Raw genomic sequence first — 25,899 nt, 5'->3', positions numbered from 1 at the left:
GCAGTTTTATTTTTATAACTTCAGCCACATGTCAGAAGTAGAAATATATATATATATGTGTGTGTATACATATATATATATAATCGAGTCAAAATTCAAAAAGATCTGTTTGACAGAGATTGTTTGTAATTAAAATTTTGTATTTTTCTTTGCTTGAACAAAATGATTTTAAAACAATAAAAATTATGTTAAGTAAAATTAATATAATGAAACAATTTTTTAAATGATTGCCTTCTGAGCAATATTTTATTAGTATAGATCAAAATTATTTCAAGAGAGAACAAGGCAGTGTACGTAATGATGGAAAATTTCATGAAGATGGTTATATTGTGCTAGATCTAGGAATGGGGTGTCGATTTGAAGAAGTAATCACATTCCAGACTAGAGAAAGGACATATGCAGATACCTTTTAACTGAGGAAGATAAGTAAAAGATGCTAACTGCATAGAAAATATATGTTGAAAGTGATGAGAAATAGATAGGAAAGTTGTTTCCCACCCTTTGAAATGGTTGTATTTCTAATACTGATATGCAGAGATAATTTGAAGATGACTCTGAATACTAAACTACATTTTTAATTGTCCACTCAAATCTGTTTTCAACTAACTACAGAGAACAATTACATTAACAATTTCATCCCTTCGATTTTTCTTTTTATTACAGTTTAAGTTCTGGGATACGTGTGTAGAATGTACAGGTTTGTCACATAGGTATACATGTGCCATGATGATATACTGCAACCATCAACCTGTCATCTACATTAGGTATTTCTCCTAATGCCATCTCTCCCCTTTCCCCCAATGCCCTGTGGCCCCTGTGTGTGATGTTCCCCTCCCTGTGCCTATATATTCTCATTGTTCAACTCCCATTTATGAGTGAGAACAAGTGGTGTTTGGTTTTCTGTTCCTGTGTTAATTTGCTTGGAACAATGGTTTCCAGCTCCATCCATGTCCCTGCAAAGGACATGAACTCATTCTCTTTTTATGGCTGCATAGTATTCCATGGTGTATATGTGCCACATTTTCTTTATCTGGTCTATTACTGATGGATATTTGGGTTGGTTCCAAGGCCTTACTATTGTGTCTAGTGACACAACAAATATACGTGTGCATGTGTCTTTACAGTAGAATGATTTATAACCCTTTGGCTATATACCCAGTAATGGGATTGCTGGGTCAAATGGTATTTCTAATTCTAGATCCTTGAGGAATTGCTACACTGTCTTCCACAATGGTTGAATTTACACCCCCACCAACCATGTAAAAGCATTCCTATGTCCCCACATCCCCTCCAGCATCTGTTGCCTCCTGACATTTTAATGATTGCTATTCTAGCTGGCAATCTCATTGTGGTTTTGATTTGCATTTCTCTGATGACCAGTGATGATGAGCTTTTTTTCGTATGCTTGTTGGCCACATAAATGTCTTCTTCTGAAAAATGTTCATATCCTCTGCCCACTTTTTGATGGGGTTGTTTTTTTTTTCTTGTAGATATGTTTAAGTTCTTTGAGATTCTGGATATCAGCCCTTTGTCAGAGGGACAGATTGCAAAAATGTTCTCCCATTCTATAGGTTGCCTGTTCACTCTGATGATAGTTTACTTTGCTGTGCAGAAGTTCTTCAGTTTAATTAGATCCCATTTTTCAATTTTGGCTTTTGTTGAAATTGCGTTTGGTGTTTTAGTCATGAGTTACTTGCTTATGCCTATGTCCTGAATGGTACTGGATTTAGGAAGCCAGTGTTTAGAGCAAATTTTCTAATCCTTTCTTATTATGACCTTATTATTCTGGTCTAAAAGGAGCTACAGTTCACTATAAAAGGTCTTTCTGCTGGCAATCAACAAGTACTAATTGAACAATAGGTTTTAATTAAATGGTATGAAAGATCAACTGAGTAAAGAACATAATTCTTTCCCTAAAATAGCTTGTAATGCTTTTAGGGGCATAATAAAAGCACAGAGGAGACCCTGTATAAAGATATTTACAGAACCTTCCTAAATGATTAATGTTGTTGGGCAACCTAGATGCACTCAAGGAATTCAGCAACGAGGGAATAAATCAATGGGGACTCAGATAGACTAGGAAAGAAACCCTACTATGTACCACATACTGACTGAGCTTCATGTTTGCCTGTTTTACAAAATGGAATATGTTAACAATCTTAGGAGCCAAAGTTTTCCTGTTTCTCAGATGATTAAATCAACACTCAGAATCAATATTGCTCAAGTATGGTGTGGCAAAACCTTCAGAAATTTGGTCTTCTAACTCTCCATTCCTAGCTGTCTTACTTTGCTTAAGTTTCTTCAAAACTTAAAAACTATGAGAATCTAATAGTTTGTTATCTGGAATTTGCAGTAGCGGTGGGATTTTAGCAGAGAGGAGAATGTAACAAAGAGGGCATTTCAACAACCTGAAGTTGACGTTTGAATCAGAAGTGTTCTTTTTCGTTCTATAAAGGAGAAAAATTGGTGCTAGGTTTGAGTTTTTAATGTAACCTGTAATTTATTTTGCCAAATAATCCAAGAGGAAAGATACAGTCTTTCTTTTCATCCCCAGATTATTAGAAACTTCAACTTTAGTCCTAAATATCACCACACATTAAATATAACATGGCAATATAGACTTGGAGTACATGAATCTAATATCCGTTACTGTGCTCATTCAGAGCTCAAACTTTAGAGTCTTGCCTAGTCTGATACTCATCTTATTCCTTCTAAGTGGACAGACCATAGACTATTTAATACTAGGCTCCTCCTTGTATCTTGGAAATCCTTCTGCCTTAGGTGAATTTGAGTGAAGCAAATAAAGCAGTATTCAATAAACTCTATGTATTATTTTGGTATTCATGACAACCCCAGGAGGGAAGTTTTATTATTTTTATTCCATTTTGCAAATGAAAAAAAAACTGGGTTATTAGTCACTGTACAAATACTTCTTGTGTCTTAACTGCTATATCTAATTCTTAACCTTAGCCACGTTATATGATCCAACATAGAGAATGGTAAGCTGTGGTCCTCTAAGATGGGCAGAAATATAGCAGGTGCTTTGATTCCTGTGTACAGTATTTACAAAGATTGGTAGTACCCAGTTTTCTCCTTAATTTCTTGACATAGAGAGTTTGAATTTATGTCTTAAACTCATATTCTGTAAAAAGAAGCATCAGTTTATTTTACTAATGTACTGTTGGCCCTATTTCTTGAGTATTAGTCCTGGCCTGGTCTTGTTAGGTTAAGAGAATCTTTGTCTTCCTGGGCCTGTCTTTGCAATTTGTGCCTCTAATTACTGCTCCCCCTTACTTTGTATTTTGTCACAACTAACCTACAGAAATGCCATATTCAGTCAACATCAAAACATGTCTTTTTCATTGTAGGGTGTGTATTAGACAAATGGACAAATTGGACAGCATCTATAGTGTTGGGTGGTGGGTAGTGAATCTAATAGTTGGGACATTTACTGTGAAACACTTCTGAGATGGAATAACATTTAAGCTTTGATATGAAAAAAGAGAAAGAATATTGATGGTTAAGAGAGGGCAGAAGAGCATTTCAGATTAGAAGAACAGCATGGAAAAACATCCATGGTAAAAAGCACGGACAGCACTTGAAGAACTAAAAAATAGTCTATTCCAGTAATAACAAAGTAGTCTACAGATGTCCATTAAATCCAGTTGATTAATGGTGTTGTTGAGTTCAACTAGGTCCTTACTGATTTTCTGCCTTCTGGATCTGTTTCTTTCTGATAAACAGGTGTCTCCTTGTCATCCTATCAGTTTTTGTTTCTGCAAAACAGACGCTCTGTTTTCAGGCACATGCAAGTTAATGATTGTTATATTGTTCATGGAGAATTTACCCTTTATTATTGTATAATACCCCTCTTTATATGTAATTAATATCTTTGGTCTGAAGTTTACTCTCTGAAATTAATATAGCTGTTCTTGCTTTCTTTGGATTAATACTAACATGATGTATGGGTCTCCACTCATTTACTTTTAATTTTTAGCTGGTTTTGTATTTAAAGTGAGTTTCTTGTCTGGACGTGGTGGCTCACATCTATAATCCCAGTGTTTTGGGAGGCTGAGGCAGGAGGATCACTTGAAATAAGGAGTTTGAGACCGGTTTGGGCAGCATAGCGAGACTTTGCTCCAGAAAAAATAAAAATAATTAGCCAGGTGTGGTGATGCATGCCTGTGGCCCCAGCTACTCTGGAGGCTGATGTGGGAGGATCGCTTGAATGCAAGAGATCAAAGCTGCACTCCAGCCTGAGTGCCACTGAATGCCACTGCACTCCAGCCTGGGTGACCGAGTGAGACCTTGTCTCATAAAAATAAATAAATAAATACATAATAAATAAATACATAAAATGAAGAGGATGTCTTGTAGACAAGATGTAATTGGATCTTGTTTCTTGATCCACTTTGTTAATTTCTGTTTTCTAATGGTTACATGTAGACCATTGATGTTCAGTGTGAGTATCGTTATACTTGGATTACTATCAGATTTGTTAGTGTTTTCTATTTGTTGCCCTTTTTAGTTATACTTTTTTATTTTCATTTTTTAGAGTTTTCTCTAGAGTTTGCGGTATACTTTTACAACTAATGTAAGCTGGTGTAGCGTTTCACAGAACACTGTATCCACTTCACAAGGAGTGAGTTTTATATTTTTATTTTCACCCCCTTCTCTCTTCCCTCCCTCCTTCTCCCCCATGCTCCTCTTCCTCCTCTCCTCCCTTTACTGTATTTTCTCCCTTTGTAAGTTCTTTATAATGATAAAATAATTCTAATTCTTTTCTCCTGTTCCTTACGTCATTGCTGTCATTCATTTCACATATATATATATATATATGCATAGAATATTGAACAGATTTTTGCTATTATTATTTTTTAAAGTTATCTGTTAGATCAATTAAGAATAAGAAAAATTAAAAATTTTATTTTATCTTCTGTGCTGTTTCCTTCTTCATGGAGATGTGCGTTTCTGACCTCTATTATTTTCTTTCTCTCTAAAGAACTTATTTTTTAATGTTTCCTTTATAGAAAGTCAGTCTACTGGCAACAAATTTTCTCAATGTTTGTTTGTCTGAGGAAGTCCTTATTTCTGCTTCATTTTTGAAGGATTATTTAATAGCGTACGGTATTCTATTTTTTTCTTTCTCTGTCAATACTATACATATTTCTCTTTAATTTCTTCTTGTTTGCATGATTTCTGAGAAGCTAAATGTAATTTCTTATCTTTCCTCTTCTAGAGGTAAGATGTTTTTTATCCTCTGGTATTTTCCAAACGTTGTCTCTTTTTAAAATTTTCTGTAGCTTGAAAATGATATACCTAAGTATAGTGGTTTTGACATATGTACTGCTTGATTTTTTCTGAGCTTCCTGGATCTGTGATTTGGTGTCTAAACATAATTTGGGAAAAATCTCAGTCATTATGGCTTCAAGTATTTACTATCTTTCTTTCTTTCTTTCATTGTTTTTCTAGAATTCCTATGACACATGTTATACCGTTTGTAATTATTTCTCATTTTGGGGTTATTTTGTTCTTTTTAAAAGTATTATTTTTCTCTAAGCTTTGTAATATGGGAAGTTTTTTTTTTTTTTTTTTTTTTTTTTTTTTTTTTTTTTTTTTTTTGAGATAACCTCAAGCTCAGATTCTTTCTTCCGCTGTGCCTAGTCTATGGGTAAGCCCATGAAGGTAATTATTTATTTCTGTTACAATGTTTTGAATCTCTAGCATTTATGGCATTTATGTTTGTTTCTTTATTAAACTTTTTATATCTCTGCTTACATTATCTCTGTTCTTGCATGTTGCCTGTCCATTAGAGCTCTGAACATCTTAATCATAGTTGTTTTAATTTCCCAGCCTGAGAATTCCAACATGCCTGGCATTTGAATCGTATTCTGCTGCTTGCTCTGACTCTTCATAGGTATTTTTTTTCTTCCTTTTTAGTTAGCTTTGTACTTTGTGCTTGATAACTGGACATGATGTGCTAGGTAGATAGAACTGCTATGAATAGACTGTTAGTGACATGATGGTAGAGGATGGGGTAGAGAAGCATTCTATAATCTTAGGAGAAGAACTGTCTTTTGCGAGCTTGGACCCCTGAACTGAGAGCTTCTCACATGCTTCTTAGTTCATTTCCGCAACTCTATAGGACAGGATGACTAGAGGGGTCTGCAGTTGGATATTTCTCTTCCTCCAGGTCACTTAGATGCTGATGAAACTTAGAGGTTAGGATTTGGCTAAATTCCCTCTTCTGAGAGAAGACCTTATTAGAAGAGCCAAATGCTCTGACACATTTCAAAATGTTTATTTTCATCCTTCTTCTGCTGGAAGCACTGAGCGTTTTCTCCAGTGTTTGCTATGAGAACTTAGATGAACTCCTGGAGGTAAAATACAAAAGAGTGAGGACCCCTGATGTCTAGGTCTCTTTGGAGTTTTTAACTCTCAAACTTCGTGCTGAGCCTCCAGCAATTTATCAATCATAGCTCAGGTTTTCCTCTCTAGTTAGTGGTTCCTTCTGAGGTTTGCAGGCTTGGGTTTCTGCTCTAGCAAGCTGTGATTCTCTGCATCCCATCATGAAACCAGAAATTCAATGCCATTTTGATTCTAAATCCTTTTCTATGACTTAATTTTCCTCTATGTATTCTAGAATATTCACATATACTTTATTTCCTTTAATTCTGGAAATGTTAAATTATTACTTATATACTTATTTGTTTCAAAAAATCATGCTAACTGAATATTAATTCTCTGGGTCTTAGCCTTTTACTTTTTTATTCTTCCCTTCCTGTTTAGCATTCATTGCCATTTCGTTCTACTTCCTGGATGAGATACTTAACTGTATCCTCAACTCTTCTTTTAATTTTATCTATTGTAATTCATGGCATTATTTTTTCCAGTTTGTTTTTTATATAGATTTCAATTTTTGATTTGTGAATCAATTTAAACAGGGAACAAAGTTCTTAATTATATTGGCTTTTAATGGGGGACTAAAATATCTCACTATTTTATGTAGAGACCATTAACCAAACTTTATTTAGAGTTAGTAACTAAATATATCATTTACATATACATATGGAATATATATACACATTCCATTTACATTCCTTTCTTTCAAGTGATATATGCCATCACATTTCCAATATTTCTTAAGTTGCATGTGGGCTAATTAGCTATATTCTTGTGATCTTTCAAGTGTGCTCTGGCTACTTCTCTTGTTTCAATTGTAACTAGTATGTTGGAATATCTATTGTTATCTCTCCAAATATTTTTGTCTTTTTGTGTTAATTCTTTATTTCATCTCTTTACCATAATTTAAAAAAACAGATTTGTGGGCACACTGCAGTTTTGTTACATGGATATATTGCAAAGTGGTGAAGTTTGGTCTTTTAGTGTATCCATCACCTGAATAGTGTACACTGTACTCAGTAGATAATTTCTCATCCCTCATGCCCCTCCTAAACCTCCCACGTTTTTAAGTGTGCAGTATCTATTATTCCACTCTGTATGTCCATGAGCACACATTGTTTAGCTCCCACTTATAAGTGAGAATATGTGGTATTTGGCTGTGTTTTTTATTTATTTTACTTAGGATAATAGCCTCCAGTTCTGTCCATATTGCTGCAAAAGGCTTGATTTTATTCTTTTGTATATCCATATGGTATCCCATCATATAAATCCATCACATTTTAATCGAATTATTCATTGGTGGACACTTAGTTTGACTTTGCTATAGTAAATAGTGCTGTGATAAACATATGAGTGCACATGTCACTTTTATATGATTATTTATTTTCCTTTGTGTATATATCCAGTAGTAGGATTGTTGGATCAAATGGTAGTTCAATTTTTAGTTGTTCGAGAATCCTTTGTATTGTTTTCCTTAGAGGTTGTACTAATTTGTCTAACCAATAATGTATAAGTGTTCCCTTTACATTCATATTAACATCTGTTGATTTTGATTTTTTAATAATAACCATTCTGATTCATGTAAGATGTTGTCTCATTTTGGTTTTAATTTGCATTTTCTCTGATGACTAGTGTATTAGTCTGTTCTCGCATTGCTATAAAGAAATACCCAAGACTGGATAATTTTTAAAGAAAAGAGGTTTAATTGGTCACAGTTCTGCAGACTGTCAAGGAAGCATGGCATCATCTTCTGGGGAGGACTCAGGGAGCTTTTACTCATGGCAGAAGGCAAAGTGAGAGCAGGCATCTCATGGCCAGAGCAGGTGGAAGAGACAGAGAGAGGTGAGGTGCCACACACTTTTAAACAACCACATCTCATGAGAACTCATTATTGTCACGAGAGTGCCAAGGACGATGATGTTAAACCAGGGGAAACCACCTTTATGATCCAATCACCATCCACCAGGCCCCTCCTCCAACATTAGGGATTACAATGCTACATGAGATTTGGTTGGAGACACAGATCTGAACCATATTAACTATTGATGCTGAGCCTTTTTTCATATGTTCATTGGCCACATGTATGTCTGCTATTGAAAAATGTCCACTTTTGATAGGGTTATTTTCTTTTTTTATTTTTCATGCTGATTTATTTGGCATTATTTTAGATGCTGGAAATTAGTCCTTTGTTGAATGCATAGTTTGCAAATGTGTTCTCCCATTCTGTATGTTGTTTGATACTCTGTTGATTATATCTTGTGCTGTGCAGAAAATTTTTTGTTTAACTAAGACCCATTTGTCTATTTTGGTTTTTGTTGCATTTGCTTTTGGGGTCTTAGTCATAAATTATTTTCCTAGGCCAAACCCCAGAGTTTTTTTTCTAGGTTTTCTTCTAGGATTTTTATAGTTACAGGTCTTATATGTAAATATTTAATCTATCTTTAATTAAATTTTAAATATGGTGAGAGATATGGATCCAGTTTTATTCTTCTGCATGTGGCTATCCTATTATCTAGCACCATTTATTGAATAGATTCCTATTCCCGTGGTACATTTGTGTTGACTTTAATGATAACCAGTTAGTTGTAGATATTGGCTTTATTTCTGAGTTCCCTATTCTGTGCTACTGATCCATGTGTCTATTTTATAACAGTACCATACTGTTTTGATTACTGTAGTCTATAGTATAGTTTGAAGTTAGATAACATGATGCCCCCAGCTTTACTCTTTTTGCTTATAATTGCTTTGGCTATTTAGGCTCTTTTTGGTTCCTTGTGAATGTTTGTTTTTTTGTTTTTTGTTTGTTTTTAATTCTGTGAGCATTCATATTGGTCATTTCAGAGGAATTTCATTGGATCTGTAGGTTGCTTTGGGCAGTACATTTATCTTAACAATATTGATTCTTCCATTCCATGATCATGGAATGCTTTTTGAGTTGTTTGTGTCATCTCCAATTTCTTTTACTAGTGTTTTATAGTTTTAATTGTACAGATCTTCATCTCCTGGGTTAAATATATCCTGAGATATTTTATTTTTTGTAGCTATTATAAACAGAATTGAGTTATTGATTTAGTTGTCAGTTTGATTGTCATTGGTGTATAGACATGCTATTGAGTTTTGTATGTTGCTTTGCATTATAAAACTTAATTAAGTCAATTTTCAAATGTTGAAGTCTTTGAGAAGAATATTTAGGGGTTTCAAGGAATACAATTATATCATCAACAAGTAGAGACAAATTGAGCTCCTCCTTTCTAGTTTGGATGTTTTCATTTTTTTCTTGCCTGATTGTTCTTGCTAGGTTTTCCAATACAGTGTAAAATATGAATTGTAAATGTAAAGTATGAAAGCGAGCATCTTTGTCTTATTCCAGTTCTTAGAGGGAATGCTTTCAACTTTTCCCTGTTCAGTATGATATAGGCTGTGATTTGTCATATATGGCTTTTATTATTTTGAAGTATGTTTCTTCCATGCCTAGTTTGTTCAAAGTGTGTTTTTTTGTTTGTTTGTTTGTTTTTGTAATCAGGAAGGGGTACTAAATTTAATTGAATATATATTTTTTTGCATCTATTGAAATGATTACATGAAACTTGTTTTTAATTATGTTTATGTGTTGAATCACATTTATTTATTTACACATATTGAATTATCCTGGAGTAAAACCCACTTGATCATAATGTAATAGCTTTTGATATGCTGTTCGATTTGGTTTTCTAGTATTTTGTTCAGAAATATTGTGTCTATGTTCATCATGGACACCAGCCTGTAGTATTTTATTTTTGTGTTGTCATCGACTGGCTTTAGTATAAAGATGATATGTGCTTTGTAGAATGAGTTATGGAGGATTTCCTCTTTCTTGATTTTTTGAAACAGTTTCAGTAGGATTTGTACCAGTTCTTTGTACACCTGCAGAAATTGGCTGTGAATCCATGTGTTCCTGGACATTATATTGGGGGTGGGATATAGTTTTTTAAATTACTGATTCCTTCTTACTACTCATTATTTGTCTATTCAATATTTCTATTTCTTTCTGGTTCAGTTCTGGGAGATTGGATGTTTCCAGGAATTTATCAGTTTCCTCTAGGTTTTCTTGTTTGTGCATGTAGAGATGCTCATAGTAGTCTCCGATGATTTTTTTTGTTTCTATTGTATGAGTTGTAATGTCTCCTTTTTCAATTTTGATTTTGCTTATTTGAATCTTCTCCCTTTTTTTTCTTGGTTAATCTAGCCAGCAGTCTAGCACTTTTATCTTTTTAAATAACGTACTTTTCATTTTATTGACTATTTGTAATTTTTCATCTCAATTTTATTGAATTCTTCTCTGTTCTTTGTTATATCTTTCCTTCTGCAAATGTTGGGCTTGGTATGTTCTTATTTTTCTATTTTCTTGAGGCACAATTTGAACTAGTTATCTTGTTATCTTTTCTATCCTTTTAATGTAGGCATTTATCACTGTAAACATCCCTTTTAGCAATGGTTTTGCTATACCTCAAAGGTTTTGGTTTTGTTTCTATTTTTATTTGTTTCAATTTTTAAAATTGTCTTCTTAATTTCATCATTGACCCAAAGATCATTCAAGAGAAGGAGTTTAATTTCTAAGTGTTTTTATAGTTTTGATTGTTTCTCTTGGTATTGATTTCTAAGTATTATTCCACTGTGGTTCAAGAAGATAGTTGATATGATTTTTATTTTTTAAAATGTGTTGATACTTGTTTTTGGCTGAATATGTGGTCTATTTTGGAAAATGTTCTATATACTGATGAGAACAGTGGGGTGTTGAAGTCTACCACTATTATTGTATTGTTTTCCATATATTTTATTAGGTCTAGTAACATTTGTCTATGAATCTGGGTGCTCTGGTATTGTTTGCATATATATTTAGGGTTGTTATATATTTTTGTTGCATTCATCTCTTTATCATTTTGTAATTATCTTCTGTGTCTTGTTTTCCAGACATTTTAATTTTTCTTCTTCTCTCTCAGAAATACCCATGACTCATAGTTTTGAACACTTTACATAATTATTTCTAAAAGACTTTGTTCATTTTTTAAAATTCCCTTTTCTTTATTTTATCTCACTGAGTTAATTCAAAAGACCAGTTTTTAAATTCTGAAATAATTTATTTTGTTTGGTTTAGGCTATTATTAAAGCTTTCAATTGTACTTTATAATTCCTTCAATGAATGTTTTATTTCCAGAAAATCTGTTCATTTAAAAAAATCATTTTAGTAAATTTTTCATTTATATATTGAATTGTTTTTTCTGATTTCTTTGTGTTGGTTTTCAACTTTATCTCTGATCTGTTGTTGGGAAGAATGTTCTGTAAATGTCTGTTAGATCCATTTGGTCTATTATCCAGTTTAAGTGCTTTGTTTCCTTGTTAGTTTTTTGCCTGGACCATCTCTCTAGTGCTGTCAGTGGGGTGTTGAAGTCCACCACTATTATTGTATTGCTTTCCACATATTTTGTTAGGTCTAGTAACATTTGTTTTTGAATCCGAGTGCTCTGGTATTGGTTGCATATATATTTAGGGTTGTTAAATATCTTTTCGTTGCATTGATCTCCTTATCATTATATAATTTTCTTCCGTGTCTTGTTATAATGCTGATTTAAAGTCTGTTTTGTCTGTTATCTGTGTAGCTACTCCTGCTCACTTTTTTGGTTTCCATATGTATGACATATTTTTTCCACCTCTTTACTTTGAGTCTATAAGTGTCATTACTAGTTATGTGGGCTTCCTGTAAGCAGCATATAGTTGAATCTTTAAAAAAAAAAAAAAAAAAAAAATCCATTCTGCTAATCTATATCTTTTAAGTGGAGTATGTAGTCCATTTGTGTTCAAGGTTAATATTTATGTGTGACTTATTTTTTCTGTCACAATGTTAAGTGTTATCTAGTTGTTTTTTACTTTATATGTGTATGTGCTTTATAAGACCTGTGAGTTTCCTACTTTCATGTGTTTTTGTGACAGTGACTATTAACCTTCCGTTTCCATGTTTAAATGTCGTTTGATCATTTCTTGTAGGACTGATCTAGCGGTGACGAATTCCCTCAGCGTTTGCTTGTTTGGAAGACTATTTCTCCTTCATTTATGAAGCTTAGTATAGAAGGTTACAAAATCCTCGGCTGATATATATCTATATCTGTATCTATTTGATTTTAGAGGACTCAAAATAGTACCCTAATCTCTTCAGACTTGTAAGGTTTCTTCTGAGAAGTTCACTGTTAGTCTTTTGGGATTTCTTTTATAGGTAATTACATCCTCATGTGTTGCTGGTTCAGCACTTTTTCTTTCACAATCAGTTTAGATAGCCTGATGACTGTGTGCCTTGGTGAAGTATGTCTTGCAATTTATGTTTCAGTAGGTTTTTGAGTTTGTTGTATCTTGACATTTAAATCTTTAGCAGCACTAGTGTATTTTTCTTCAGTTATTCCCTGAATAGGAAATATTTGAGGAAAACCTCAAATAGGTTTTCCAGACATTTTACTCTTTCTTCTTCTCTCTGAGAAATACCCATGACTCATAGTTTTGAACACTTTACATAACTCTTTATTTCTCAAAGACTTTGTTCATTTTTTAAAATTCTCTTTATTTTACCTGAGTTAATTCAAAAGACCTGTCTTTAAGTTCTGAAATCATTTATTTTGTTTGGTCTAGGCTATTATTAAAGTTTTCAACTGTACTTTGTAATTCCTTCAATGAATGCTTTATTTCCAGAAACCATTCATTTTTAAAAATCATTTTAGTAAATTTTTCATTTATATATTGAATTGTTTTTTCCGATTTCTTCGTGTTGGTTTTCAACTTTTTCTCTGATCCAATTGAACTTCCTTACAAGTCATAGTGTGAATTATTTATTTGGCATTTCAGAATTTCTATTTCTGTTAGAATTCATTGCTAGAGAGCCAGTGTGATTATTTAGAGGTGTTGTAACATCCTATTATTTCACACTGCCTGAATTGATACACTGTGTTTTATCATCTGGAGAAGCTGTCACTTCTTAGATTTCAATTTACTTTTGGTTAGGTGGTTCCTCCTCCCTCCCAAAGGGTGTGATTATAAGGTATGTTTTGTATTACCATTTAGCTTTTATTCTGGGTGCTTTCAGGGTGCTAAGGCTCAGTATGAGTTCCTTGGTTGTAGATAGCTTTTGTATAGTGACCTTCTCAAATCTCAATTGTAGTAGTGATATACTGGTTCTATCAGCAGGCTCACTACCTTCCACAAGACTAGGATTGCCGAGGTCTCAGGAAGCTTGTCTGACCACCCAGTACTGTGAACTTCTGTTAGCAGGCTTTTTATTGGGCTGTGTAGTTCTACCGTCAGGCCAGTAGGTGGTGTTTATGGGTAAAAGCTGTAGCAGAAGCAAATGGGTATACTGTTCCATCTTTGTTTACCAGAAGGACGTCTCTGTTGTCTCGGCCAGTGCGGTGTTCTGTGGAATGCATGCCTGAAGCCCTGATTTTCCTGCTTAGCCTTGGAGAGGGGACAAAGCTGCTCTCAAATATCAAAATTACTAGTACTGCGCCTTATGCAAGTGGGAGATGGAACCTGTGGTGAAATGTACTGTGGTCTCTGCAAGGGGGGAGGGGACTGCAGTAGCTCTAAGTCCCAGGCAAGCAAAAACAATGTCCACCTCCCTATCATATCCCTGCCCTGGGATTCCTGACTCTCAGTTCAGAGAGATACTGTCATTTATTTGCATGGGACACCGTAGCTAATGGCTGTGGAAAATGCTTGTCCCACAGCTATCTGCTGAAATGGCCCCTGGGCAGAAGTTCTTTTCTCAACGCAAAACAGATAGCTCTACAGCTCCCCTAATCCCTGCTGCAGGAACTCTGCCACTCCATGTAGAAAGCGGGAAGGACCATGCCCTCTGTTCAAGCCCTGGCCCAAAGGGCACACTGCCAGTGTGGGTTCCGTCACCCTGAATAGACCTGGAATGGCCATCCACAGACGCTTTTGCAAAAAGCCCCTGGGAGAGGAACCCTAGTGGGATGGGAGGGGGAGAAGTCCCCCCTCTCCATGTTTATGAAAAGTACTGGTATTGCATGGCTGCTGGGGCAGAACCACACTCCTCCCTTTCAGAGCCCAGAGAAATGCTCATGTCTCTGCTGGAAGAAGAACAATGACCTTCAGCTCACATTCAGGGAGCTCTTGGTACGGGAGAACGTGCATTCTGAATTTTGGTTTCCTTTGTCCCGAGGAGCACTCTCTTGGAATGCTGCGCTCACTCTTTCCCCAAGAACTGTCTGCCCTGGGGGTCAGACTACCAGTAATTATGCAGCTCCCTTGGCTCTTGTTGGCCCTTTGGGGCGGCTGTAGTCTGAGCAGTTGTTGGTGTATATTTCCAGGGATCAAGGGATATGGATACACCAGGAATGAGATTTCCTGGGCATGACAGTGGCGCATAATGGATGCATACTCAATATAGTGCCTGCCACCTCAGCTTAGGTCTGGGGGGAGGGTGAGTTACCCTTTGCCAGCTGGCAGCTCAGTGCAGTGCCCTCAAGAAGTTCTCAAATCGCCACCCACACCAGTGCTTGGGTTTATGAGGGCAGAGGAGCCCTCCAGCAGTTTGGAAACCAGCAGTCTGCTGCAGGGACTTGGTGAACTAACAATAACTCCACCTACCTTTTCCATAGGACTTCAAGTTCTTCAAGGTTCCATATCTGCCAAACTGTTCCTTCTTTCTCAGCATCCCATTTTCTTCCTGTGAGTCTTCTGTCAGGCTCCAGCATTCTCCTTTCAACTTTTAGTTCAAGTTACGATATTCATCTATAATATTGATTATTCTTTCTGAGAACTGGCATCGGATAGGCCTAGTCATCAATCTTGAAATGATCTCACTGCAATCATTTTAAAAGGATTTTGTGAGGTGGAGTGTGGAGGGAGGAAATTCTTTTGAGAATTCACACTAACTCACTTATACTTTACAGCCCTTCAGAGGTTGCTCATTACATTGTGAAGATTATGCAGATACTTTAAAAGTGACTTTCTGCTTTTTAAACTAGCCTTGTACCTTACTTTCCTTACACATGAAGTTCCAATCATGGTTAACTTCCTTTAGCTCTTCAAATGTCATCCACGTCTTTCTTATATTTGATCTCTTCTCATGCTGTACTTTTAAATTGAAATGCTCTTCTTTTCTCCATTAATACTCTGTCTTCATTCTCACCAAATTTTAGATGTCATTTCGTCTGAAAAGTCATTTACCACAACTTTCAGCTGTTAAGTTTCACCACCTATCTAGGGATATTATAGAAAATGCCCAATCTCTCTGTTGGTCCAATATATACTCAATAATAACTAAGAAATGTTTTGATGTTGAATATATATGTCATTATCATAGATTTATTCTTGCCACATAAATCATAAAGCAGTGTGGATTATTGACTAGAAGCATGAAACCAGAGGCCAGATTGCTTGGGTTTGAATACCATCTCTGCCAGTGCCTACTCATATGCCTTTGTACATGTCATTTAAGTAAATGTTTAAGTATCTTCATTTATAATACGGGAAAATAATAGTACATAAGTACTATGGTTTTTAAGAATGAAATTAGCTAATATACATGAGGCATATATGTTTGATATGTTGTAAGAATTGTGTAAATGTTGTTTTAGTAAGTAATTATTTTGATTCACACTGACTAAAACAGATCAAATCAATCCAACATTGCAAAGGTAATTTTCTATCATCTCATAAGTAACTTCAGAAATATGAATTAGCCTTACCTAATTCAAAAATCTGAAATTACACCACATATAATTAGAACAAATTACCTATACCTGAAGGATAGAAATTAAGATTAATATCAAGTGAATTAGTGTTGAATGGCATATACTTTGTTTCCTTTCACAATCATGAAGCTGAAGGTCATTTAGAGCTTTCTTTTTTTTTTTTTTTTTTTTTTTTTTGAGACGGAGTCTCGCTGTGTCGCCCAGGCTGGAGTGCAGTGGCCGGATCTCAGCTCACTGCAAGCTCTGCCTCCCGGGTTTTTACGCCATTCTCCTGCCTCAGCCTCCCGAGTAGCCGGGACTACAGGCGCCCGCCACCTCGCCCGGCTAGTTTTTTTTTTTTTTTGTATTTTTTAGTAGAGACGGGGTTTCACCGTGTTAGCCAGGATGGTCTCGATCTCCTGACCTCGTGATCCGCCCGTCTCGGCCTCCCAAAGTGCTGGGATTACAGGCTTGAGCCACCGCGCCCGGCCCTAGAGCTTTCTTTTTTATATCAACATACTGGCACTTTACAAAACATAAAAGCATAGTTATTATAATGTAAGCTTATGATGGCAATTGTATTGCTCAGCTGCTTACAAAGATCTGTACATTTATTTCTAATTCTCAAGAAGTAAATTATAGGCAATGCTGGAATATAAATTTGAATGCATAAGAATAAAGATAGAATCATATTTCAAAAGTTATTGCTTGAATTACTCAGAAAAAAATGTGTATTTGGTAAGTATATATTTTTATTAGTTAAAGAAAGTACCAAGCCAGATACATTGAAAAATAATCGAAGCATAAAGTATCAAAGGAAATTTTTTTTAAAAATGAAAAAAATGGCCAGGCGCGGTGGCTCACGCCTGTAATCCCAGCACTTTGAGAGGCCGAAGCGGGTGGATCACGACGTCAGGAGTCCAAGACCAGCCTGGCCAAGATGGTGAAAATACTACTACTACTCTACTAAAAATATAAAAAATTAGCCGGGCGTGGTGGCGGGTGCCTGTAATCCCAGCTACTTGGGAGGCTGAGGCAGAGAATTGCTTGAACTCAGGAGGCAGAGGTTACAGTGAACCCAGACAGCGCCACTGCACTCCAGCCCGCGCGACAGAGTGTCTCTACTAAAAATACAAAAAATTAGCTGGACGTGGTGGTGGGTGCCTGTAATCCCAGCTACTTGGGAGGCTGAGGCTGAGACTTGCTTGAACCCAGGAGGCCGAGGTTGCAGTGAGCCAAGACAGCGCCACTGTATTCCAGCCTGGGCAACAGAGTGAGACTCTGTCTCAAAAAAAAAAAAAAAAAAGAAAAAGAAAAAAATGAATGGCACATGTACATTCATCAGCCATTCCCTGAAATTCTAGGCACCATCTGATATTAATTTTCCCTTGATATAAATTCCAAAAACTATGACAACAAAACCATAGACCTGCTACTTGTTTAAATAATTAAAGCGAAATTAATTATATCTGAATAAGATTACTGTATCTTTCCAAACTTAAAACTTAGAACCATTTGTTTTAACAATTTTTTATTTGTTTATAATTGCCTGAAATAGCAACACATTTCATTGCTTATATGTTTCTAAATTTGAGAACTAGTTCTAGTTTACATCTTTCTGTTCGCCTACTTTATTTTAGCAGTAAAAGGAAACATAACATACATGATCTTCCTTACCAATTGACTTGATTATGTGCTTTTATTCTCAAAAGTTTCAACTATTACCCTTCAAATTTGCACTTGCTTCAAGGTTGTCCTTAATGTTGAGCATTTGATTCATGTCACAAGGGGACTATATCTGTTCACAGTAAAAATAAGTATGTATTGTTGTAGCATGAAACTGAAGTCAGTAAAAGAAAAATAGGTCAGCTTTTTCTAGTCATAAACTTTATGTCAGTAGAACAGACTGTACATTTTAGATTTTAGATATGAAGAAAACCTTTGAAACTCAAAATAGTTTCTTTCATTTATTTTTATCTAAATACAACTTCTGCTTAAGTTATTGCTGTCATTATAGGATATTAATTAACCTAATAACATGTGTTTTCTCAAAAAATAATATTCATAGATCAAGATTTGAAATTCAAACAAATCATCTACTTTGTAGGCGTCAGATTAGCTAGAGAGGATAGTAGTGCTAGTAGAATCAAGTTTATTTGCATTCTTAACAACTTCTACCCTAAAGCAAACAGATCAAGTAGTTGATGAAGAAATGTTACATCCTAAATAAATGCTTCTTTAACAAGCACATCCAAATCCACATGTTTAATACTGAACTCATAATCGTTTTCTGAAAGCTATTCCTTTTTTCCCACTTTTTTCCATGTAGTATTCCTCAAGTCAGAAATCTGGAAGTCCTTTATGGCAACTGTTCAGTCGTTTACCTATTCAAACCTAATAAGAAAATAAGCCCTGTTGATTCTCCACCATAATTAACTCCCAAAGCTCTTCACTAAATCTCAAACTTGATTGTCAACACTGTCATAGTTAGAGACACTACTCTTTCTCACTTTGAGTAATAATATTATAACTTTCTCCAATCTCAAATTAACTACTAGATCATTTTTCTTAAAGTTGAAAATACTTCCCATGGACTTTATTTTATGACCTCTCTAGACTTACCTGATGCAATTTCCTTACCACAGGCACCAGATTCATGATCCTTTTTCAGTTGTTCTAAAGCTGTAAGCCTTTCCTAATGTGAGACATTACACATAATGTCTTTTCTTATGATAATCTTCCTTCTCTCTTAATTTGTCCTTCTCCCACATTTTATGACTTAACCATTACTCATTTATTAGCTTAATTTTTATTTCTTTCCTCAGAAAACCTTTTTCTTACTTCTCTGATAATAAAATCACTCCTAGTTTCACAATCCTAGAGTACTCTGCTTCTTCTTTATATTAGTCATTTGCATAATTACATGTTTAATATTTGTCATCTCCACTACACTCTGCATTCCATGAAGACAGAGATTAGTTCTGTGAATGTAGACTCATTTTGTTACATTTCCTTACAGATAATATAAAACCAAAACCCACAAATGAATTTTTGAAGATAATTACATTAAATGTCAATATTAACAAAAGAGCCACAGTAGTCATGAGTATTCAAATCCACAAAAAAGTTATATCCTCCTTTTGATTTATTTTTAAAAGTGTATTTCTTGAAAGTATTCATTTTTTAAATAAAATTTATGATGAGATGAGCAATTTCAGACAAATTGTCCACACTGTCTGCTAGTCTGTTTATCTGATTGACCCTATCTTGAATGACGTAAATTATAAACCATATTTTCCGGATCTATTAATGGTTGTTTTCCTCTTGATTTTTATCATTTTTTCTGAATTAATCTGATTATTTTATTAATGACTCCAAATATATCTTTATTTATAAAATTCCCTTTCATTAAGTGATTATACTCCTTTGTTCAAATATTATATATTTGTGGATGTGTTTACCTTTTTATTAAACTATTTGCTTTTTTTTACTAAGTCAGTATTTTTTGAACTTTCTGATTCCACATCTTTTTTTAGTAATACTTCCTTAAAATTTCTACTGTAACATTTATACAACCATTTTATTCTTTTCTCAAATTATTTTCTTTGTCTCTTTTTAAAATGTATTTACCTGACTGCTTAGTTCATCTGTATTTTGTTCATTTTTAACTATGAAACTATTTAGAGCTTTGGATTTATCTCTAATTGTATCTTAATACATAATTAACTTTTGGCTTTATTTATCTTATATTTTTAAATTATGAATTTCATTTTATTTTTAGATCATACAATTATTTTAACTTGTATTAACTTATAAATCTTCGGTTTATATTTCTTGTGTTTATATCTGTCTTTTTTCAATTGTAGTATAGTTATGAAGCCAACACAACTTTTCATGTTTTTTGTTGTTGTTTTTGATATGGCAAAATTTCTCTTTCTGGCTTATTTCATGATCATATGTAATAATATTCATATGTAATAATATTCATATATTTTAATTCTAACTTAGCTTTCAAAAATGTGATCCTTAAAAATCAAAGCTCAATCTGTTAAATACTATAAATAAAATATTTAAAGAGTTTTATTACTGTTTCCCATCAGCTTTACCTTTGATTTCAATACTGCTGTTTGATATATTGAATATTATGAAAGATTTATCTTTAGTGTACCTCATATGTTAATAAATACACCCTTCTATATCAGTCAGTGCTGATCAGGAAAGCAGAACTACTACAACTTTTGAAGAATAAATAATGAATTATAGGAGATGAAGTCCAGAAATAGCACTTGGAGAGTCAGAGAAGAGTCAGAAACTAGCACTCCTGCAGTGCTGGCTCAGGTAGATAAACCTGAGCTGCAGGGAAGCTGGGGATGGTGACTTGCCAGAGGGGAACCATAAAGGGAAGTTAATAGAGACATGTGTGAAAGGTTGCTGCTGCTCTGTCTCCTGGTGGGCCTATTGGTCAGCAGTGTCAGCAGTTAGAAAGAACTGGCTATGGAACAAGGGAAGCCAGGACGAGCTCCAACCTGCCAGCTCCTCTGAGTTGTCTCTTCCCTTATCTGACTGCAACAGCCTTCACAGATTAGTAGCTGTTACTCCATTTCTTTCTTCTACATCTCACAAAAATTTATCTTTAGGCAATCACTGTTTATATTAGAAATTCTGGGAAACATTGCTCCAGCTTACAACTATATACAATCTATCACCACTATTGTCACTCTTGAAAACTTGGCATTTATATTTCATTTTCTTAATCATCTGTTTATTTTGAATAAAGTGATTTTAAAAGCCCATGCAGTTGTCCCTCATACAACTGAAAACATGCTAACCTTCTCCCCAAAAGAGAATACAAAGAGGATACATGTTACATTACCCATCTTTTAATAATGTTTATTTTTTTACTAGCTGAGTCTCACCATTCTTTGATAGCTTGTAACTTAAATACTGAAATATAACTTAATCACTACTAACACATTTTATGAATAGGAGAATGAGTAAAGCATAATAATTTTGTATGTGTAATGCTTGTTTGTACATACATAGACATATACACACATTCTATACATACCATACATACACTCTATGCACATATATATGTGCTACAGATATATAATATAAATATACGATGTAGGCAATATATATACACACAATATGTGCTATACACTTATGTACATGTATGTGTGTGTGTGTGTTTGTGTTTGTAAGTATATACACATATCTCTCTCTATATATATATGCTTGGTGCATGCTAGTTAGAGAAAAAAAGACTGTTACCTTATGAGTATTTCTTCCTTAAATTGAATACACACATAAACAAATATTAATATATTATTACACTTTATACATTTACAACTACCACAGTCCTTTTTCTCTGTCACTAGTCATACAGCTCAAGGTAGTATTTGCCTCTTCTTATGTATTCCATTTCCCTTTGCTCTTGTTCTTAGCTCAGGCTCCTCATGAAATACCAAAGACTAGGTGACTTCAACAATACACTTTTATTTATTACAATTCTGGAGGCTAGGAAGTTCAAGATCAAGGTGCCCACAAGTTCAGTTTGGGGTGAGAGCCCTCTTACTGGCTTACAGATGTCCACCTTCTCCATGTCCTCACATAGCAGAGAGAAAAAAATCTTAACCTTTTTTCTCTTCCACTTCTTATAAAGCCACTAATTACATCACAAGTATCCCACCCTCATGATCTCATCAAACTCTAATTACCTCTCCAAACCCCATCTTCAAATACGATCACTTTGGAGGTTAGGGATTCAATATATGAATTTTGTGGGGAGGCACAGTTCAGTCCCTAGCAGTCCACATCAAGCATCTGAGCTAGTCAGGAGTTCTTGTCTAGTGTGGTGACCCAGACCATTATTCTGGAACAAATTTTTATTTCTGAATTGGCTGTGACATTGCTAGTGTTGCCTGTATTGGATTGTGAACATTTTCCATTGGCTAATCACAGGATGTAAAAGTAGTAAGAGGTTCCCAAGAGTTTCCCCTAATTCCAGAATAGCTTTTATATTCTTATAGTAGCAATGCAATGTTCGGTCACTGGCATAAGGAGCACAAAGCGACCAGTGGCAATTTCATCTTTTAGTTTAATAAAAACATTTTTGTACCCGTAAGGGGAAATATTCCTCCCTTCGGAACTAAGATGATTATACTAGTAGAGCTATCAGATTTGCAGTAATGAGAAGCAGAATTTTCACTAGAGGGTCATTAGGGGTAATCATGAAAAGAGCTGTCCACCTTTGCACAACATGACTCCTGGACTTAATGCTAGTTGTGGTGCTTTTACCTTATATTGGCTATGGGTTCACCATATATTGGTCCCTTTTTCAGAACATATATCTGGACCTCTCACATACTATAAAGCACTGCCCAGCCCCACGATGTGTTACCACACCGATAATACCATTGCTAATTTTTCAAAATGCCATTCTACTTTTCTCTTGTGTGAGCTGTTTCAGGATAATGGTAAATATAATACCAGTAAATTCCAAGTGTGTGAGTCCATTGTCATACATTCTTTTCTTTAATGTAAGATGTTGGTTTTAACAGAAACATTGTGGGAAGGGAAGTCAAATCTGCATCTATAATAAATATATATTTCTGGAGAATAACATGTGACCTTTTCTGATTTAGATGTGGTCCGATGGTCCTATATATTCAACCTGTAACCAGGTAGCTGACTCCTCCCTGTCAGGGAATCACACCATATTAGGGGTTCAGTATCAATCTCTGCTGTTGGCATTTTGTCCATTCAGTAATTTCTCTAGACAGATAAACCTTGGTAAGTAGAAATTTACCCTGATAAGCTCAATCATAACTGGATTACAACCATTATGACAACGTTTTTATGAGCCCATTGATAAGGACAGAAGTAGCCACAGAAAGAAAATGATTAGCACTCCGCAGTAAAAGTCAGCTTAACCATCTAATTGTCAGGATCCTCTGCTGAGGGCACAAGTTTCTTCATTCTCTGGATTCAATCAGAGAGGTCTAGCCACATCCCCCATCTATAGAATCTCTTGATACCAATTTTCCAATTATATTCTTTCAAATCTTTAACAATCCAGCCAAAATATTAGCCACTACCCATGAGTTAACAGAAAATGCACACATCGGTTTATCTCTTTCCAGGCAAAGTTGCAACCAAGTACACTTCTCAAAGTCCTGCCTGCTGAGCAGAGTCTCCTTCATCATTGTCTTTCAATGTCACTTCTATGTGATGTTTTAATGCTACAGCTGCTGCTATTCATAGTTGTGCAAAGAACATTTAGTGTACCTCTCTGAACAGGATGTGTATATTCAGTATTGGCTTTTGGGGAACATCCAATTTATTATTTACTTTTTCTACTGTCTTAACTTTGTCAAGTTATTTTTTCATATGATAACCATCTCCTAGTTTCTCCTTTTCCTTGGCATAAATCTCTTGGTAGGGAGAGCGTTGCTCAGATTCTCCAAATTAGTCTCTTTCTCTTTTGAACTACTGATTCTCTGAGAAGACTTAACAGGGTGGAGTTCAATATTTATTTGTTATTGGGAATCTGATAGCTGAAGTGATTTTTGTACAGCAGTCTATGCCCCAGATATGTGAGGGGATAATGTTTTGCATGTGCTCATAAATTGCCTATTTTAGTGCAGTGGTGTCCTGCTTTCCAGGGAAAGCAAGGAAGAACTAGAGAAGAACATTTTTATTTGCGTGTCAGCATGGCCTGTACTTACTTCCAGATCTACATTGTGAACTAAGGGTGTCAGTAAGATTCCAGTGAAGGTATGTGCCACTTTTTCCCTAGGGGGAAAAATATTTTGCATTCAGGGAACCTCAGTATTTTTAGATCTCATTTTGGTCTCGATTTGCATAATAATTCGCTGAAAATCTTAAATATCTTTTGCAAAGTGTTCTGTTCTCTTCTAAGTTTATTCTTATGTTTTATTTATATGTGTTTGTTTATTCATTTATTCAATTACTTACTTGCACTTCGGTCATTTCATTTGTTTTTTTAGAGCTAAACTCAAGGGCTCAAATCACCATATTGAATGAGATCTGCATTTACTTTTTGAACCCAACTAGACTTAGGGCATTTAATCCTATTAACATTCACCTGTCCTCATAGTCTAGCAAAATCTGCTAATTACATAACATGTTTTAATTATATTTTTATTTCACCTTAACATTTCATAAAGTACATTCTCTATATCTTCATCTAATTACTTGATAATCGTGTTAAATTTCATAAAGTGACTGATATTTGTGGGTGGAATTTTGTTGTTTGTTTGTTTTGTTTCGTTTTGTTTGTGAGACAGGTTCTCACTCTGTTGCTCAGGTTGGAGTGTAGTGGCACAGTCACAGCTTACTTCAGCCTCAACTTCCCTGGGCCCAAGTGATCCTCCCATCTCAACCTCCTGAGTAGCTGGTACTACAGGCATGCACCACCATACCTGGCTAATTTTCGTATTTTTTGTGGACATGAAGTTTTGCCTTGTTGCCCAGGCTGCTCTTGAACTTCTGCACTCAAGCAATCTGCCTACCTTAGTCTCCCAAAGTGCTAGGATTACAGTCATGAGCCACCACACCCAGCCTGGGACTGATATTTGAATGTTAGTCTCCAGTGAATTTCAGAACAACAACAACAACAACAAAAAAAACATGAAATGGAAGAGACTCTTAGAAGCCCAAAGAATGAAAGCAAAGTTTTTTCATCATTACGTATTCTTATTTCTTGAATATAATGACTTTAAAAGCAAAAACAAAGTGAGGTGTGAATTTAAACAGAAAATTATATAGTAGTTTCCATTTTCAAATGTACTGCTTAGAAAAAAAAAGGTAATTGAGTCCAGGATTATTAAACATATAGGACATCATTTTTGCAAACTAGATGGGATGGTCATGATAAATAAATGCTTACTGCTGTATTTCACTGCTTGTCTGTGCTTCTTTGGCTATAGGCTAAAAACATGGAATGCTCTCTCTTGCCTAAGGACACAAAATTGTGCAGTAAACAAGGGTTCAAATAAACCTTTGGTCTGAACAGTTTGAGCAGATGCTTATGTTTGGAAATAGAACACCTGTCAAGTACTTTGAAGTCAACTAGATCTCATAACTTCCAATAGGGTTAAATGTAGTCAAGGGAGCATTAAAAACTAATGAGTAAGCCTGGATAATATGGTGAAACTCTGTATCTACAAAAAATACAAAAGTTAGTTGGGCATGGTGGCATGCACCTACAGTAACAGCGACCTGGGATGCTGAGGTGGGAGGATCGTTTGAGCCTGGGAGGTCGAGGCTGCAGTAAGCCACGGTCATGCTACTGCGCTCCAGCCTGGCATGACAGAGTGAGACCCTGTCTCAAACGAAAAACAAAACAAAACAAACTAATGAGTTAGTAAATGAGGTAGAGAGAAAAAGATTTTGGAAATGCAGATACAAATCTTTGGAGTTTATTTTAAAATAATAATTCTAGATGAAAGTAATGGTTCATAAACAAAGAGCATGCAAACCAAAATTGATTTTAATCAGGATAAAAAGTTTTCCTTTCCTTTTTCCTTTCTTTAAAAAAAAAATTGAAAATGTGGCTTTCAGTTGTACTCAGAATTCACGATAATGCAAATACTATAATAGTCCCATGTCTTAAAGAGAGAAATCTCAAGATGAGCTCAGAAATTATATGATCTTCCACCTTTAAAAAAAATCACAAAAATATAAAAAGCCTTTACAAATAAATGCTGCTTACTTGGACTTGGGGGAAAGAGGACTAGTGTGTGTTTCTATG

General features: G+C 35.0%; 1 protein-coding gene across 4 annotated transcripts in view; it reads left to right on the top strand.

Annotated features, from left to right (window-relative positions):
- The window catches only part of LRFN5 (leucine rich repeat and fibronectin type III domain containing 5), a 286,079-nt gene that overhangs the window by 190,991 nt on the left and 69,189 nt on the right, over window positions 1-25,899 (top strand). The window contains exon 1 of one of the 4 annotated variants that reach the window (XM_050798962.1): window positions 3,749-4,642. The exons of the other annotated variants lie outside the window; for them this stretch is intronic. The gene's annotated coding sequence lies outside the window, so the exon portion shown is untranslated. Of the gene's footprint in view, window positions 1-3,748; window positions 4,643-25,899 lie in introns of those variants that run through there. 4 annotated transcript variants of the gene reach the window in all.

The sequence above is a fragment of the Macaca thibetana genome, chromosome 7 (assembly GCF_024542745.1).
Source record: "Macaca thibetana thibetana isolate TM-01 chromosome 7, ASM2454274v1, whole genome shotgun sequence".
Taxonomy (NCBI): Eukaryota; Metazoa; Chordata; class Mammalia; order Primates; family Cercopithecidae; genus Macaca; species Macaca thibetana.
Note: the sequence above shows the minus strand (reverse complement) of the source record. Positions and strands in the feature narration are given on the sequence as shown.